This window comes from Sarcophilus harrisii, chromosome 4 (assembly GCF_902635505.1).
Source record: "Sarcophilus harrisii chromosome 4, mSarHar1.11, whole genome shotgun sequence".
Lineage (NCBI taxonomy): Eukaryota > Metazoa > Chordata > Mammalia > Dasyuromorphia > Dasyuridae > Sarcophilus > Sarcophilus harrisii.
In genome coordinates this window covers 58,616,786-58,636,295 of record NC_045429.1, presented here as the reverse complement: position 1 = coordinate 58,636,295, position 19,510 = coordinate 58,616,786, and the positions used below count along the sequence as shown (strand labels likewise).

At 36.3% G+C, this 19,510-nt stretch overlaps 1 protein-coding gene and 1 non-coding gene across 3 annotated transcripts in view; one reads left to right on the top strand and one right to left on the bottom strand.

The window, feature by feature from the left end:
* Positions 1 to 19,510, bottom strand: part of PRRX1 (paired related homeobox 1) — an 86,346-nt gene that overhangs the window by 27,157 nt on the left and 39,679 nt on the right. The gene's annotated exons all lie outside the window — the stretch shown is intronic.
* Positions 2,820 to 2,947, top strand: LOC111720390. The gene has a single exon (XR_002770078.1). It is a non-coding gene; the product is annotated as a U6atac minor spliceosomal RNA (small nuclear RNA).

The window sequence follows — 19,510 nt, the reverse complement described above, 5'->3', positions numbered from 1 at the left end:
GGACTTAGAATGAGGAGGACCTTAGCTCAGGATCCTCTTCTGACATTTGATAGCTGTGTGATCACTGGTAAATCATGTAATCTCTCTGAACCTCAGATAATTCTCAAAAATTAAGGCATGCATTTTATATATGTGTATATACACAATACACATACAAACACACATGTGCATGTATCAGTACATGTATAAGTGTGCCTCTTTACATATGTGTATTATGTGTGTGTAACATGTATCATATGCATATGCATTTGTGTGTGTGTGTATGTCGACATGTAGAGAAAATATTGATATAGATAGACATGGACATTATCAGTCTCTCAAAAAGGAAGTTGTCAAACGACTGAAGTCACAAGTCCTTGAAATACTGACTACTTTGTATTTATACAGCTCTTCCAATATATATCACATAATTTGATCTTTGCCACAACCCTCTGAATTGAGTAGAGAAAAGATTATTCTACCTATATTGTAAGTGAAAAAATTCAGCCTAGAGAAATAAAGTAATTTTCCCAAGTTCATACCATAAGTCAGTGGCTAAACCTGGTTGCATTCCTGAGTTCTTATCACTCTCTAGTCTAAGCTGGCTTCTATTTACTAAAATAAGTCTATTTTTTTTTAAAATTTCTGCAAACTTCATTTTGCCAATAAAGAAACAATCTATGATTTTTTGGAATATTAAAAAAAAGTTCATTTGTAACTCTTATGGATACAGAATTTTCTCAGCCACAGTCTCTCCTTCTGAAGCATTTTTACAGTTCATCCTTTCAACTAGGGAAATGTTTAGAAAGGAGCAGAGATTGACATCTTACTTCAAGGATGATTGACTGTACAAACACTGTATAAATATTTTTCATCACCATTGTTTAAGCCCACAGCTGTGGAACCAACACAGTGGAGTCACACATTTACTGAGACAGGCCCAAGTCTTTAGTATATCCAACCCTAACAAAGCAAGAACAGTACAATGTCATCAGTGTCTTGCCCTGAATAAATACTTGTCAAATGAACATATTTAAATAATTTGCCAGAGTTACACAGGGAGTAAACATAAAAACTTTCTGACTCAAAGTTCAGTGTCTATTTTAAGTAATGAAGTGGATTGACTGCTAGATCTGGAGTCCGGAAGAACTAAATTCAAATCTAGCCTCAGACGATTATTAGCTAGGTGACCCTGAGCAACTCATTAAATTCCTGTTCCCTCCATCACCTCATCTGTAAAATGGAGGTAATAATGACTACTTACCCCCCAAAGGTTGTTATTAGTATCAAATGAGATAATAATTGTAAAGCACTTGCATATAGTAAATGCTATATAAATATTAACTATTATTATTATTATTATTTATTATTATCACCATACTATTGTATACTTTTACTAATCATTGCTGAAAGGTTTTGTAAATATTCTGGAAATGTGTTTTGATATAGCAGTACCTTGAAGTACTCTTCAAGTAATTCAATACTTTTAACATTCAAAAATAAAATACCCTAAAGTCCTTGAGGTATCTTCTTCAAAAAAAATTACTTTAGAGTTCCTTTTGCATAGCTTGCTTTGTAATAAACTGACCATACCTTGTTCTTAGGTGGAATATAAGTTGGATTTATTTATTATATTATGTTATATAATATTCATTTTTATTATGAGTCCAGGCAGGGGTCATATAAATTACTTAGGAAATACATTGAAATTATTATTTAGGAAAGATTTCCCTATTTCATAACAACTGCTAGAAAACTAGAGTTTCTTTAAATTGCAGTATCTCAGTAGGCTTCTGAATCCAAAATTGTTATCTGGAAGAAACACACATACTTGAAATATTTTCCCATGAAAAATGTTCTCTCTTTCTTTTTTCATAGAACTGTTTTTTTAAAGAATTTACTATAGTAAATAGCTTGATGCTGCTTCAGCTGGTTGTGATTTTTGTACACTTCATCTTAATTTGAGAATGATGCAGCTTGAAAAGGGAGGCAAGATAATTTGAGACACAAGTGGGAATTATAGACAAGTGCAAAACTAGAAATACTTAGCCAAGAACAATGACAGAGACTTACATATGCCAAATTATGAACATGATGGTCCCTTGATAAAATAATAATAATAAATAATTTAAAACAGTAGGGGAAATACTTTAATCCTTGAGGGCAGAATCAATCTAGGGAAGTTAAGAATCTTCAATTCAATGAAATTCAACAAATATTTATTAAATTTCTACTATGTGCAAAATCTTTTGCTAGAGACAGGACACAAAATTACATTTATGAAATTATCCCTGATTTTAGGGGAATAGGGTTGCAGAGGAATACAACATGTACTTAGATAAAGTCACAATGAATAGGAAATTTTACATACATACATACATATTTTACATACATACATACATATACATGCATACATATACATACATACATACATATACTGCTACACATCACTGCTAAGCCAGGGAATCAACTCTCCCACACATGGCAGGGAAGGCTAAGGGCTTTTTTCTTAGATTTAAGAAACAGATCAGATTTTGTACATGAAGTGTTCTAGTTCTTGGACGTATCATTCCATCTCTTACAAAGATGTATGTTCCTCAAAAAATGACATTTTGAAATAACAACGAAGAAGTGCCAGTACTGGCAGATATATAGCACCTAACAGAATAGTATTTCCATTGGTCAGTGGTAATTCAAACTATGAGCAGAAATCTTAAGAGGAAAAAAATTCAGGGAAATAAGATTTCATAATTCATTCTGATTCAAGACTGGTATAGAAACAATGGAGCAAGTGACCAAAGCCCTGCTCTAGTTTTAGCTAGATCCATGCTCCAGCCTTCAAATGATATGATAGGAAAGGAAGGAAAAATATCTCTTAACAAGGATGGAAGTGGATCTAGTAGCCTTTTCATCATACACATGGTTAAGGCGTCAATGCCTACTCCTGATCATTTAACTTTGTTTTTTCTTTACAGAATGTAAGCTGTTATAGAAGAGACTTTTATTTTTTTAATCTTCACATATCTAGTGCCTACCCTTATATCTAACACATAACTGACACAATTAAAATAATCTGTAGAATGATTGGGTGTGTAAGCTGTCAGTGAGATGGAGCGAGGGAGATGAATACAAGAGGGAGTAAAATGAGAGGCAGTAACGGAGAATGTGAGAATAGAATAAAAGAGACTGAAGAAGGGGGAAGAGGGACAGAAAGTGGGAAACTAAGGAAGTAAAGTGAAGACTAGTACAGCAGAATAAAGTGGAAAGGGAGAGTAAGATCCTCAAGGCAGGATTCAGGTCATTGTCAAGTGCATTCTGTCACTATTTTCATGTAATGGGTTATATAAATGGCCATCACCTCCACGCTGTTTTACCTCCTGTAGACAAATGTTGGAATATGCCCAAATCTTTGGTCAGACAAATTTAATTTCAGGGTATATTGAGGTATTTTTTCAGAATAAAGTCCAAAGACAAATGTGCTTGATAAGTTTTAATCACATCAGTTTTCAGAGAAATCTGATGCAATCAGACCCAAAAAACTTGGCCTGAGTAGCAGAAACCTATCACCACATCAAAGCTTGCCATTGGAATCTTGGTTGCAAACATGGCAGACAAGGGGCATCTATGTCCAGCCAGCTGATCATTTTATAGGCTCTGGCAAAGATTTTCAAAGGGATTTATATTGCACAACAGCTACTTACTTTAATGGGATTTGTGTGGTTCAGTCCCTGTAACCTTTGGAAAATTGAAGGGAAGCATAATTGCAAAAGCCACTAAAAAGTGTACAGCTTTTACTGGAAGCCCAATGAAAAGTAGTGAAATGAAACTGTGGCATTCATCTGGGTCTCTCTGTGCACACTTAGCTCCGATGGCAATTAAGGTAGCGTCCTTTTAATGGGCCCCCTGATAAATGGCACGTTGCTCCCTTAATTGGGACGGCTGCATGGGCACAGATTTAACTTTAGTGCAATATAAATGACCTCAAACACAGGATTAGCAGCGCACCTAGCACCATTTATATTGCACACCTGGCCCTTTCCACCATCAGATCACAGAGGTTTACAACCACGACCAGGTCTTTGCTAGTGTATGTTTCCAACTGTGCAGCCTTTGTACACTCAAGATGCTTTTGAGCCCTTTTATAGCACACAAACAAGGAACTAGGCTCAGAGGTCCTTGATGTATTATCTTTCCATAAAATACATACACCATTTTTCTAACTAAAGGAATATGCCTATCCGAATCTTTGAAAATTGGAATGAACTCATTAGTTGGGGAGAGGGGGAAGTACTATATTTCAACAGGGAAATTGCATGTTCTTTTGGGATAGAAAAGTGTGTAAGGTATGAAAGTGTTTTGTTTTATCCAAACATATACTAAGGACAAGGTAGTAGAGTGAAAAGAGCATTGAACCAGTAATAAGGACATAGATTCTGGTCCTAACTCTAGTACTTCACTAGGTGATCATAGTCAAATCACCTCTTTGCTCCTCAGTTTCCCTAACTATCAAATGATAGGCTTAAAACTGATACTATAAAAGCTGCTAAATAGGTATGAAACCTTCACAAACCATAACTCAAGGTTGAGAAAGACATATATAAATATAATGATTTTTAATTTCCCTTCCTAAGTGATCTTAAACAAGTTATTAAACTTCACAGGGCCTCAGTTTCTCTATCCATAAAATGAGGATAGTGAGCCAAATCAAGTGTGATTCCAGTCCTTATTATCTGTATATTAGTCCTATCTTATGTTCTATGTTAGTGTTTTCTATTTGACTATGAGACTGTTGGGCTATAAGTCCACATGATAAAATTTGTGCCTTTGCTTGATTAGAATAGTATTGGTGCTTGGGAAAGTTTAAATAATAAGTAGAATTCCTACCCTAATCGATAAATGACTTATAAGACCTCTTCTCTTTCACAAAGAGACATCATATTCTAATCGAAACTTCCAATCCCTCTATACTACTGCAGGTTTTTCATCTTAGAGGCGTCTTAAGAATTTAGGGCTACAATTTTGGCTGGATTTGTACACTCAACCTAATTCTGTAATGCTAAACTTCATATTGCTATTGAATGGTATCTGGGGAAAACTAAATGTACCTGTACCGATAATCTGGAGAAATGCTAATGGAGTTTCTAGGCAACTCCATCCACTTAACTTACTTGTCATTTTGCTCCCATCCTTTGTTTCCCTTTCCTTTAGTTTTGTTGCAAATTCTTACTTTATCAACCCTGTGGAGCAAATTCCAAGAACTCCCAATAGATTTGACCTTAGCCTGAACCATTCTTGCCATTACTTCATACAATTTTCGAGGTGGAAGGGATCTTGTTGGGATCCCATATATCCCATGTCAAGAAAAGAATCTACTTTATAACATTTCCAAGAGATATACCTTTTACTTAAAGATCTCCATTGAGAGAGGACCCACTGCTGCTTTCTATTCCTCTTCTAGTTCAAAGAGATTAAGTGATTTCCATGGTCACACAGATTTGGGGAGACCAACTGTTAATTTGTCCTTGACTTTAAATTCAATAGGTGCTCTTTCTAATATATGAGTCAAGCAATTAATAATCTTTAAGCATATATCATGTGGCAAGCCTTATGTTAAATGCTAGGAATACAAAGAAAGGTAAAAGAAATAATACCTGCTTTAAAGGAGCACCAGTCAAATGAAACATTTCATTTGATCTTTAAAGCAAACCTGATAGAGGGAGTTAGGTAGAACAATGAATAGAGCACCAGCCCTGGTGTCAGGATGACTTGAATTCAAATCTAGCCTTGAACATTTGACACCTAGCTGTGTGATCTTGGACAAGTCATTTAGCCCCCCCCCCTTTTTTTTTTGCAAAAAGAAAACTCTAGGACATAGAAGCTATCATTACCCCTATTTTATAGATGGTGAAGCTAAGACAAAGCAAGGTTTAATCAGTAAGAAAAGGAAACTAGTAAATGTCTGTAGCTGGATTTAAACTCCACACCCAGCTCTCTATCTACCATATCATCTAGACCAGGGATCCTCAAACTTTTTAAACAGGGGGCCAGTTCACTGTCCCTCAGACTGTTGGAGGGCCAGACTATAGTAAAAACAAAAACTTTGTTTTGTGGGCCTTTAAATAAAGAAACTTCATAGTCCTGGGTGAGGGGGATAAACATCCTCAGCTGCCGCATCTGGCCCACAGGCCATAGTTTGAGGACCCCTGATTGACCATACTTTTATTTCAAAAGTCTAGCCTCACTTCATACCTTTGGAGCCTAAATTTTCTGGTAAATCTAACCTGCCCTCAAGACATCCTTCCTCCTTAAAATTCCTATGATACTTTCCTACTTCTACATGTTCCTCATTTGACTCTTGACCCATCATACTTTGTATTGATATTTATCCTTTCTGAATAGATGCCCTATTCCTCCAACTAGAATGTAACCCTCTCAAGGATAAACACTGTGTCTTTTCATTCTTTTTATTCCTAATCTCTAGGAGAGTGCCTTATATAATAAAAAGATGTTGATGATGTGATTGAAATATTCATAGTTCTTATTTTTGACACTCAACTCATAAGAAGGCACAAGTTCTCAAAGAATGAATCTGGGACACACACACACACACACACACACACACACACACATCCTTCTATGATTGGAAAAAACCTTCATTTTTAGACTGTCTTTTCTTCCAGTGAGTCAGTTGAAGTCACAGTGGTTTCTGTTCACTTTGACAGGCAAAGGATCTTGGGCCAAAGTCTTGCTAATTTACTCTCCAACTTATGGGAACATTACTTTCTGTCAACCACACCTAACTCAGTCTTAATTGGACAGCCACTTCCTCTCCAGGGACATGCGACGGTTTTTAATAAAGGAAGGAACCCATGGAAAAGGTCATATAAGCAAAAGTGTTCATTTCAGGCAAAAAAACCCAAAATATCTTTGTGGAATAATGTTATTCCACTGACTCATGTCACTTCTGTGGAGCAGCCCTAAAGGACTCCTTGTTAATAAAGTCTGTCTGCTTGGAATGGAAATGCATGAGTAATCATCATGTCATGGCTGCTCATGTCATGACTCTTGCCTCCATATTCCCATAATTTGAAAGTCGCAAGAGTTATTCATATTGCTCAGCTCATGACAGGAAGTAGCTAGGACACAGGAAAGGGCTAATAAAATTGCTTGTTAACCCCAAATAAAAAGGAGATAATAAGGAATGGCGTTTATTCTAAGATAAGGAGAGTGGCTGGGTTGAGCTGTAATTCAAACCAACCCCCTTCATCATTTCAGTCAATCATGCCAGCCAGGGCTTTGCTTTCAGCAATACTTTCCTATACATCTAGACATGTTTCCTTTGAGACCCATTTGGTTTTCTTCCAGATTTCCCATGTTTTCTCAAGTACTTCCCTCCTCCTCACAAGATACACACACACACACACACACACACACACACACACCCCAGACATTTAAATTTTTTTCATGCTTTTTCTTTTCTTCTCATCTATTCCAGGTACAATATACAAGTTTTTAGCAATGCAATGAATTCCCTTTTAACCCTATATATTTTACAAAATCTCTCAGAGAAAAAATTGCCAATGTTATGAACTAGGAGGTCTCTCTATGAGGAAAAAAAAGACAGCTTTGTCATTAGATGAATAGATCATAGACTACACTTGAAGAGAGTATTACTTATATGCCAGTCGCTAGTTTATATAGCACCTTAAGATTTGTAAAGCACTTTATATAAGCTCTCTCGTTTGATTCTTCCAACCCTGTGAGGTAGGTATTATTATATCTCCATTTCATATATTAGAAAACTGAGGCAGAGAGACTGAATGACTTCCTGAAGGTCACAAAACTTGTAATTTTCTGCAGCTTGATTTGAATTTATCTCCCTGATGCTAGACCCAATACTCCATTCACTATACCACCAAGCTGCCTCACAAGATATTTATACATAAATACATATTGTTATTGTTCAATTATATCTAGCTTTTGGGGGAGTTTCTTGGCAAAGACAATAGAATAGTTTGCCATTTCTTTCTCCAGCTCATATAATAAACAGGAAAACTGAGGCAGAGTTAAGTGACTTTCCCAGGGTCACACAGCTAATAAGCATCTGAAGCCAGATTTGAACTCAGAAAGTTGAGTATTCCTGACTCCAGGCCCAGTGCTCTATTTACTGTGTTATCTAGGTCATTATTAATATTCATATATTGGGATTACATTTAAACTGTTTTGAGCAAAAGAAAAAAAGATACTCAAATTTTCTTCATCACAAAATAAAAGATATAAAGGTTGAAAATAAATCTATCCTCTTTTTGTTACCTCAATCCACATTTCTATTTCAATTTGCTTGTTTAAGCCAATCTTCAGGTGTTCTATGGATTGCAGTCCTGTGCCATCTTTATTGCCTATATCAGGTCAGTTCACATCCAAAAGATATGTTTGCTCATCTTTGTTCCTATAATGAGCTTTTACACTCTTCATATAGATAGATGTCTTCCTCTTAAAGTTCAATTCAAATTTTATCAATTACTTTATCTCAAGACCACAGATCCTTGACTAATTGGGGAAATTGAAATAGTTCAAAAGAAACAAACTTAGAGAAACCCCCAAATGTTCATATGGACTACTTATTGCAAAGTATTTCTAGCTCATATGGAAATGGATAATGGAAAGAGACTGAGAATTATCAGAATAAGGCTACTTCATACACACAAGGGAGTAGAAGAAAAACTCATTCCAGCTCTCTGTTAATTTCCTATTTTAACCAAATGCTCTTGATAACATTAGGTGAAAAGGTCTATCATTTCTTCTAGAATGCAAGTGATATCTGTGCCCTGGATTAGACACCGCTCACTTCACCCAAGTTGAGACCTTCAGTGATTTCATGGTCTACCTAAGAAGCTCCAATACCAAGAAGAAAAAAATGTATCTGGAGCATGTATCTGGAGCAATCTTCTCTTTGTTACATACAGATTTTGTTTCTATACACATAGGGACACACTACATCTGTATCTCAACTTTCTCATCTGCAAGATGAGAGTTTTGGACTAGATAATCACTAATATCCCAACTCTAAATCCTATTAGCCTATGATGGTAGTTGTCTGGAAGAGCATATGGTCATGGAAAAAGGAATCTGTAGATGAAAAAAGAAATAAACTGCATTGGAATTCTGGCTGTGCCACTTAGTAACTGTGTGACCATGTTCAAATCATTTCATCTCTTTAAGTCTCAATTCACTCATCTTTAAAATGAGGAAGATGAATCAGAATCTTTCGGGCTTCTTCTAGCTCCAAATTTAAAATAAAGGATTGTTTGGATATATTTAAATGACTGTGAGTCAATAGTTTGAGCAATTTCAGGAAAATTTATGTATACCAAAGCTAATGCAGGTTAGATTAATAATTCCTATAGTGCAGTGATCACATGTGCCTCCATAAGAAATGGTCAAAATGTACCACTATGTCCTGTAAAAGATTCATTCCTAATATATGCAAGAATTTATTTTCTTTTAAATTAATCCTTTAAAAAACTTCAAGACTTAGGAACTCTTGAAATAAAATGTTTGAGAAGAGTATAAATGAATGAAACCTTGTAAAAATCCACAACTCTTTTAAAAAAATCTTACATAACAGAAAAGAGTTTGGGAATTAAAAATGGAGGCATTTGCATAGGTTCACATCATCCACTTTGGAGATATCACTAAGAGCCATGGTCTCCACAATGCCATGACCATTTCCGCCAGCAGCAATCTTGGTGGTCCATTCCCAGGAATTTGATCGTTGCTAGATGAGATGTCCCTGGTTTTATGGAAACCAGGGCTCTTAATGATTTCTCTGAAATGAATGACGTGAACCTCTCTGAATATCTCAATTTTTAATTCTCAAATTCCCCTCAGAAATGGAAGAGTTCTGGATTTTTTAAATAAAATTTCTTTCATGGTTTATATTCTGTCTTAGGAGAGCCTCACTGGGTAGCTGAGAAATCCAGCTGATTACCTGGACTGGTGCTGATTATATCTGGTAACTCACTTTGACATATAATTTTGTACATATGAACTCCCAGAAAATTACTTGTGTGATGCCCTTGCCAGCTGGAGTCAGCTGTAAACAAGAAATTTATTCTCAATAGATATTTCATATGTTTAATATTTAAACAAACAGACATCAAGAAGCCAGAGAATGTCAGGCTCCAGCTCAAGGCTTTTGCCAAGTTCTGCTGTTTGTGATTACCAAGTGCTAGATCAATAGGGCCATAAATTGTTGTATATTGCACAAACTGGAGGACAGAAAGGGGACTGAAAAAAAATAAGTTGGGATATTAAAGGTGAATCATTGGTGGCAAGAATCTTCCTTTTATTGCTTTCCAAGAGATATTATATGAAGACTGTCCCACTCAGACCCAAATAGTATGTGGGTCTTCTTGGAATCAGTTGCAGACCTAGGCCACTAGGTATGTTTTATGAATCCCTCCAGACAAAAGAACATCTTGTCAGAGCTGGAAAAATGATGGCATGGAGCATCCAGTAACAACAGAATTTGGGCCTGTTAGGTAGATTCCAGGCCAATACTCCTTCCAAGGGCAGAATATTTGGAGAAACAATGTGTTCCTCAGACACAGCAAAGTCTTTTCTTAGGTCTGAAAGTGAATTATTGTGCTTTCTATGGGCCCAAGGACACTAGGGATGCTGATCTCTTAGGAAAAAAAAATCACTTGACTCTTTGATCTTTTAATAAGAGAATGTGATCATACATGTATAACCCAAGGCATTATTGCTTGCCTTCTCAATGAGGCAGGGAAGGGAGGAAAGGGGAGAATTTGGAACTCAAAATTTGAAAAAAAAGAATTTTTGAATTGTTTTTACATATAATTGAGAAAAAAGGAATTTAAAGAATTAAAAATTATGCAAATGGGTGCCATTTGGATCGTCTGCTATGGGGCATGGGAATATCAAGCAAGAAAAAGGAAGATGGGGGCGGCTATGTGGTACAATGGATAGAGCACTAAGTCTGAAGTCAAGAAGACCTGAGTTCAAATCTGGTTTCAGCCACTTAATACTTATAGCTATGTGACCCTAGGAAGGAAGGAAGGAAGAAAGGAAGGAAGGAAAATGCTAGATTTCCTTATTGTTCCAAGTTCCATAGGACAAATAAAGGTAAGTTTGCATCCTGTTCTGTGGAATGAATGCAGTGACTAAAGGTCAATAAATCTATAGCATCTTGTGTACTTTCCTTAACTTTTGGATATGATGGATATTGGAAATGTGTTTTTCGTGATATCAGGCCAAAAGTTAACCACAGCCTAGAGATGTTTTAGCTCTAAGGATCAGGGTTGGAAGTCTATGTTTCCCACTGCATTCACCAGACAGCTTGAGAAAGCAGAATTCCATTTAAGAAAGACATGTGATTGTGGTCTGAACCTCTAAGGACTAGGAGGAGTTGGTACATCTGAACAATTCCAGTTACACTTGAATTTATGTCTCCTTTCTTCCAAGAAGCATGAAGCACCTCACATGTGTTATCTCATTTATACTCAAAGTGTGCCTTCAAAACAAAATAAAAAGGAGTAGATTACTATTGTACCTATTTATAAGAGAGAGAATTACTTTTTCTGCACAAAATGAGGGTGGGAAGAATTTTCATTAAAATCCTTACCATTTACTGGACTCTTTTTCTGAAACCAAAGCATTTCCATTTATCAAACATTTATTTATACTTTAGTCCACAGTGAGCTCTCTCTCTTTCCCAAAATCCACTAGCATTTTGGCCCCGAACAATTTAGTGCTTCAATTATCTACCATCCCATAATAGTTTCTGATTCTTTCATGTCAGCAAGTCTTGTCTCCCTAACCAGAGTAGGGCAGTGCAGTGTTGTGGAAAGAGCACTTGATTAGAATACTGATTAGTTGAATGAACTGGGCCATAGTTTGCATATTCTGTTCCTTTCCCTTTCTTGAAAATCAAGACATGTTCCAGCTTTCAAGAAAAAGAAGATAATGGAGTCTGTAAACCCCAATCCTTTGAGTTTGACTCTGATTACTTGCAAAATTCTGGAACATGTTATTCAAGTAGTAGTTAATGAAGGAAGGAAAGGAGAAAGGAAGCATTTATTGAACATCTATCATGTGCCAGACACAGTGCTAAGCATTTATAAATATTTTCTTATTTGAGTTTCATAACAATCTTACAGGTAAGTGCTATTATGATGCCCCTTTTACAATTGACAAAACTGAGGCAGATAAATCTTCTCAGGGTCATAGCTATTGTGTTTGAGGCCAAATTTGAATTCAGATCTTTCTGACTCCAGGTCCAATGTCCTACCCATTGGTTCCCCTGCCTGCCTAGTGAATATCCAGAAAGAAAAGTGATCAAACATATAAAACCTAGATTGAATTGTTTGCATTCTCAGAGAGGGGAGGTGGAAGAGAAGAAGGGAAAGAATCTGGAACTCAAAGTTAAAAATGAATGTTAAAAATTGTTTTTGCATGCAACTTAAGAAAAACAAAATGCTAAATAAATTTTTAAGAAAAAAGGAGAAAGAATAGTGATTTAAAAAATCAAAGTAGCATTATCCAAATGTCATAGCAGACTACATTTCATTTCCTTTTTTTCCTGTGACAACTGCCACCTCCCTGGTACAGGTGCTCACCAGCTGCCATCTGGACTAAGACAAGTCTGGTTAGCAAGAAGTCTCTCCATCAAGTTTTTCCCCACCACAATCCATCCTTCACACCATTGTCAAATGGTTTTTCCTAAAGTACAGATCTACTAATGCCGTCCTTCTTCCCATTCAATAAACTCTAGGGACTCATCATCTCCAAGATCAAATGTAAAATCCTCTGGCTTATAAAGCTCTTTGTAATCTGCCCCTTCCTATCTTTCCATTCTCTTTATAACTTAAATTTCTTCTCTGATTCAGTAAATCTGACATCTTGCTATTCCTCCTACAAGATATTCAGTCTCCCAGTTCCAGGAATTTTCTTTGATTGTCTCTCATGTCTGCAAAGTCCTCCCTCCTCTTTTCTACCTTTTGGCTTCCCTCACATCCCAGTCAAACTCACATTTTCCTCAGGAAGCCTGTCCTTCTTCATCGGGAAGCCTGTCCTTCTTCATCATAGAGCCTTCCCTTTAAGATTACCCCCCCAAAGTTGTTCTGTATATATTGTTTGTACATAGTTGTTTGTATATTATCTCTTCTATTACACTTGAAAACAAAGAGAGATTTCCCCCCTTTTTTTGTTTCCCCAGCACTTAGCACAGGATCTAGCACATAGTTGCTTAACAAATGCTAGTTGACTGACTGGCTACAGATCAAGATTTAATGTAGAAAATCATATTGTCAGATGGACTAGAAATTTGTTAGATGGACAAAACCAAAGAGTAGTTATTAATGAATTTATATCAGCTTGGAAGATATGTCTCAGGAATCTATGCTTGGCTTTTTAAAAAATCAGTGACATAAATAAAAGTATAGATGGCATGCTTAACAAATTTGCAACTAACACAATATAGAAGGAAATAACAGCTTTGGGACAGAGACATGATACAAAAAGGGCTTGACAGGATAAAGTATTGAGAACAAAGGTAAAATATTTCAGGGTTTTAAAGCATCAGTCTCCTAAGAACAACGTTGAGGAAGTGCAGTTATACAACGCTTTATCTGAGAAATATATAGGGATTTTAAAACTGCAAGAACAGTTATAAGTCACCAGTGGAAGGTAGAAGCCAAAAGAAAAAGAAAAAAAACTGATGTGATTTTAGATGGTGATAAGAGACATATAGTGCTCAGAAGGAGAGAGGTGGTGGGTTTCTTTCACTCTATTTCATCTTAGACTTCATCTGACCACATAATGGTCAGTTCTGGGATTAATACTTTAGACAGGATATTTAAAAATTGGAGAATATTCGGAGGAGGGCAATTTGAATAATGGAAATATCCACAAACTCAAGATATAGATCTGTTCAAAGAATTAGAGGATGTTTAGCCAACAGGATGAAAGGCAATGGTTGCCTTCTAAAATAGAATTAGGAATAGTAGAAAAGAAGTCAATTTATGACAGCTACTTGCTGGGCTTGCAATCAGGAAAACTTATCTTCTTGAGTTCAAAACTGGTCTAGGACATTTACTGTGTGACCCTAGGCAGGTCCTTTAACCCTGTTTGCCTCAGTTTTCTCAAACATAAAAGTATCTGGGGAAAGAAATGGCAAATAATTCCATTTTCTTTGCCAAGAAAATTCCAAATAGAATCACAAAAAAATTGGTCAGGACTGAAATGACTCAACAAGGGAAAAGTTCTTACTAATTAGAACTATTCAAAAATGTTATGGGCTACTCAAGTAGATAATGACTTCTTCCTCAATGAAAGTCTTCAAGCAAAAATTCAGTGACCACTCCTGGGATGCTTTCAGATGGGCTGCTTGCTCAAACGTGGCTTGAATTAAATAATCTTGAAGATTCCATTTAACACTGAGATTTTATGATTCTGGAATAATAATCATAGACATTTATATAGCTCTTAAAAATTTGCAAAGCAAGATTTTTTTTATCTTCACAATAACCCCTTGAGGTAGGTACTACAGGTATCATTCTACCTGTTTTACCATTGAAGAAATAAAGCACAATAAATGTTACAAATGAGATTCTACGCTACATTTCTGCTGACATTGAGTTCAGCACTCTTTTCAATCCAGTAACTTCTAAATGCAAAGGCACAGATATTTGACTTCTACTCCTGGCTTAGTAACTAATGACTTTAAACAAAAAATATGTGGTCATATAATTCCAGAACTAGATGGTATCCTAGAAATAATAATATCTGTAGCTGAAACTGAAGCCTGGAACAAGAATATAAATTGATCATAGCCATCTCAGAGCCATCAAATTTTTCATGTCCAAACATTTCATTACCAAAGAAATTTTTTCCTAAATAAAAGTTAGTAGGAGAAAGGAAATAGTGATATTGTAAGTTTCATTTGAATAAGATTGTGTTTTGTGAATGAAAATAACAGAGAAAAAAGGATTTTTCAATGATCAGAGGCATTTAATGAAGTCCTAGGAGATTGAATTGTCTAATGTTGTACATTAATGAATACTATCTCATTAGGAGACTAATATCTCCTGATTTCTAGTCAAACACATTTTATATTATTCCATCTTGTTTCTTCTAAGGACTAAGGAGAAAGGAAATTTTTTCCATAATCCAGAAACCTACAATTAAATGGTAGATTTAGCCAAGAGTGGAATGGATTAATCAATGGTATTTACAATATTGAAGATATGTTACTGCCAATGGTTAGAGTATATTGAAGAGATAAGTGACTATTGATATTGGGAGGAATACAACAGAATAAAAGCTTGAGTTGATAGTATTAGAAAACTACAGCCAACTCCTCAGGGGTACGCCTAGAACTCTGAGAGTGTAGATGAAGCTAGCCAGCTTCACACTCTGAGGGTGTGACTCATCACTCTGAGTGAGAGTTGGGATATGGAACCTCATAGTCTTTAAAGGCTATAATAACTTTCCACTTTTACTTGAAACAGCAGTTAGCACTATAAATCCCTCTCTAGTGGTTACAAAAAGCTCTTCTGTATGCATGAGACCAAGTTACTAAAGCAGCAAAAGGTGAAATAAAACACCAACCATGAGTAATTCATGATTCAAGCTCAACGAATAGGTTTTGGGAAATGGTTTTACCAAATCATCTCAAGTATGTTTTACTACTCACAGGATCACACACTCTTAGAATTGGAAGGAACTTCAGAAGCCACCTAGACTAAGATGTACCTAAAAAAGAAACCGATCTACAACACCCCTGAGAAATGATCACTCTAAGAATATCTTGGTGACCCCATGAGCTGAGAATGCCTTGCTCCCAGAATCTTATAAAGGACTTTCAGAAACAAGATGTGATCTATAGGTGTCCTTTATTTTAGGCAAATTTCTTTAGATCCAACTTTGGAAAAACAAAAACTGGGGCAGGGGAAGAGCAAATAATGCAATATTCTAAAAATGAATTCTTTGTTTCATAAATGTTTAATCAAAAGATTGTTTTAAGCAACTATCAACCAGCAAACTTAAAATATGATTAGATTGATATTGAACTTTCCAGCAGATACAACCGAGAAGCAAAAAATCTTTCTAAAGACCCAGGCACTAGATTAAGGGATAAGGTTGTAAAAGGGGAAATGGAAATATTTCCTGCTTTCAAGGAACTTATAATTTACTAGGGGAAAGAAAGCTTATACACAGATACAGATAGATAAATAGATATACATAGTGATATATATGCATAGATAGATATAAACAAAGTAAATGGAAAGTAGTACCTTATTACATCAAGCAAGGAATATCTCTATGAGGATGAAGAGAGACAAGGGGTGTTTTGGAGTTGGGTAAATTGTGACATAATTTCCAGAGGCAGTCAATTGCTCAGTGGATAGAGCATTGAGCCTGCAGGCAGGAAGACCTGAATTCAAATCTGTATTAAGATACCTAACTGTGTAACTATGGGCAAGTCACTTAACCTCTATTTGGAGGAGGGAAAAAAAAACAAATCATTCCAATATCTTTGCCAAAAGGAAAAAAAACCCAACCCATGGAAAATATGGTTCTCAGAATCATGAAGGGTTGGATACAAGCAGATGACTAAAGAGCAATTCCAGATTGGAGGAGCAATGGAGGTGGGGAGAAATGATCCCACTTAATTCCATTGGGTCCATTTCCCATTCTCTTTAAGTCTCTGCCATTCTCCTGCCCCCTTTATGATTTCCCCTCCCAGAATCATGAGTTTGACATACTATCTTCTATGTCAGTTCCCCTGACTTGTTTTATCTAAATTAACAAAAAGAACAATTTCTCTCTTCTTCTCCAGAGAAATTGTTTGAAGACTGGGATTCTGAAGCACATTGGAAAGGCAGCCTGGTACACTTTTGAGAACCTGAAGAAAAAAAATCCCATTTACTCCAAGAATCAGCACTTACTAACCTGGATTTGGTGTTGGATTTGTGTGAAATTTTTGTTAATACAGTTTATTAGATGTTTGCTGAAGAAATATAAATGTGTTTAACACATCGAACAGAGTATGAGGGGAGGGAGGAGGGGAAGCCCTTCCTCTATTGAGATTGGCAGCCAACTGCTTAAGCATTTATCTCCTGCACAAAATGCACTCTGTCAGGCAAGCTGTGACTAACAATAAGCTGAAAAATGGGCCCCAGACTTCCACAGTATTTTATTTGGCAGCAGGGGAAGGGGGATTAATCCTCAGCACAAAGTATTTGCAACTGGCATCAGTTAAACAAGAAATTACAACCTTTAAAAGCCCTATTTATCATTAGCTGCAAAAGCACAGACTTCACCCTCAATTACACTGACACTGGATTAGGGAGCCATCAACACAGCCAAAGGATAACAGTGCGTCTTGGCAGCCAGCAGGACTTGATGAAGGGAGGATTATGAAATTAAAAGCCCAAGGACCCTTCTCAAGAGACACCTCGACCCTTCCTCACATCCATACCCTGCATTGTAGTGCCTTTGGCTCACTCCCCCCCAGCCCTCCACTTCTTGCAGAAGCTGGTGAATTCCCAAGCTTTCAGCATGGGTCTCAGGTCCTTGTGAAATGGCCATTATTCAAGAATAACCAGTCAAAACAAATCACTGACAGGTAAGCGAATGGCTCCCATTGGCTCCAACCATGCTATAAACACCCACTGGTGATAAACTTGAAATTATGGGCTTGGCTTTTAAAAGTTAAATAGATGAGGCCATGTTTGCTCCCCCCTCCGCTGCCACAGTTGACATCATTTGCTCTAAACTGGAAGATCTGAAGATGGTTGTGTGAGAGAGGCGGTAGTTTTTAATAAGTGAAAAATCTGAGCTCTTTCTTTAAGAGAAACTTGAAAGAACAGGATGAGGGTTCACACCATTTCATCTAATCTGATACAATATGCATTTATTAAGCACTTACTATGTTCAAGACACTGTGCTAGGTGTTGGGGATCGGAGTACAAAATGAAACATTCCTTCCTGAGATCTAACTCAGTTTCAATTGATCAACGATGGACAGAAGCAGCTACACCCAAAGAAAGAACACTGGGAAATGAATGTAAACTGTTTGCATTTTGGTTTTTCTTCCCAGGTTATTTTTACCTTCTGAATCCAGTTCCTCCTGTGCAACAAGAGAACTGTTCGGTTCTGCACACATATATTGTATCTAGGATATACTATAACATATTTAACATGTATAAGACTGCTTGCCTCTGGGGGAGGGGGTGGAGGGAGGGAAGGGAAAAGTCAGAACAGAAGTGAGTGCAAGGGATAATGTTGTAAAAAATTAACCAGGCATGGGTTCTGTCAATAAAAAGTGATAATTATTTTTTTAAAAATGAAACATTCCTTCCTGTAAGAAGCTAATGTTCAGTGATTCCCTGAAGGTTCATCTGGGTTATCAAAATCTAAAGAATATAGTCATAAAGCTGGAAGGAACCTTGATAGCCATCAAGTCCAACTCCCTCATTTTAAAGATGAAGGAACTGAGATCCACAAGCAGAAAATAGCCATGGAATGAAGGTCCTATAATTAAGTATGTGATAGCCATTCCCTCTGGCTATTCCTTTAGGGCAAAGATTCTTAACTTGGGGCCCACAAACTCTCCAACTCCATGGAACATGGAAAGATTTCAGAGAGTCTGTGAAGCTGGAAGGCAGTAGAGATTCTATTTTTGTTTCCAGTTAGAAACTAGTGAACTTTCTTCAACTATTTAAAAAAAATTAGCCTGAGAAGAGTCTATATATTATACCAGATATAGACAACAAAAAAGTCTGTGACACTAAAAAAAGTTGAGCACCCAGAACCTAGAGACACTCTACTCTGAAGATCCCTTCTAGCTTTAAGTGCTCTAATCTTCAAAGCCAATGGTTCCAGCCTTTTATACCTTCCCTTAATATTTTTCAAGTAGTAGATCATTTTCAAATGACATAGGTACGTTGCATTGGTTCTCCCAAGATGTTTGTAGATTGGGTGCTAGCCTTGGGGTCAAGAGACCTACGTTCAAATCCTTACTCATATATTTACTAAAGTTGTGTGATCACAAGCAAGTCACAATTTCTTAGAGACTCTGTTTCTTGATCTGTGAATTAGAGATGATATTTGTTCTGTGGTCTGTCACAGTTCTGTGAGTGAAATGCTTTGTAAACCATAGAATGTTATAAAATATGACATTATTATGATTTTATTAACAAGAAATTATATTTGCTCTTTTCACTCCAGTTAATTGAGTTTAGTGTGATTGAGAGGAAAATATTGTCAAAACACATGGATTCTAGTTCCAGCTTTGTCAATTGCACCCCCATACAACCTCAAGTGATTTCTTTAGTATCTGTCAGCTTCATTTTCCTCCACAATCTCTAAAATAGAACTCATAATACCTGCTCAATCTACCTCAAATAGTTATTGTGAGAATCAAATTAATTAATCCACATGAAAACACTTTGAAACTATAAAGAATAATGTAAATTAAGCCATTTGATATTATTTTAATCAT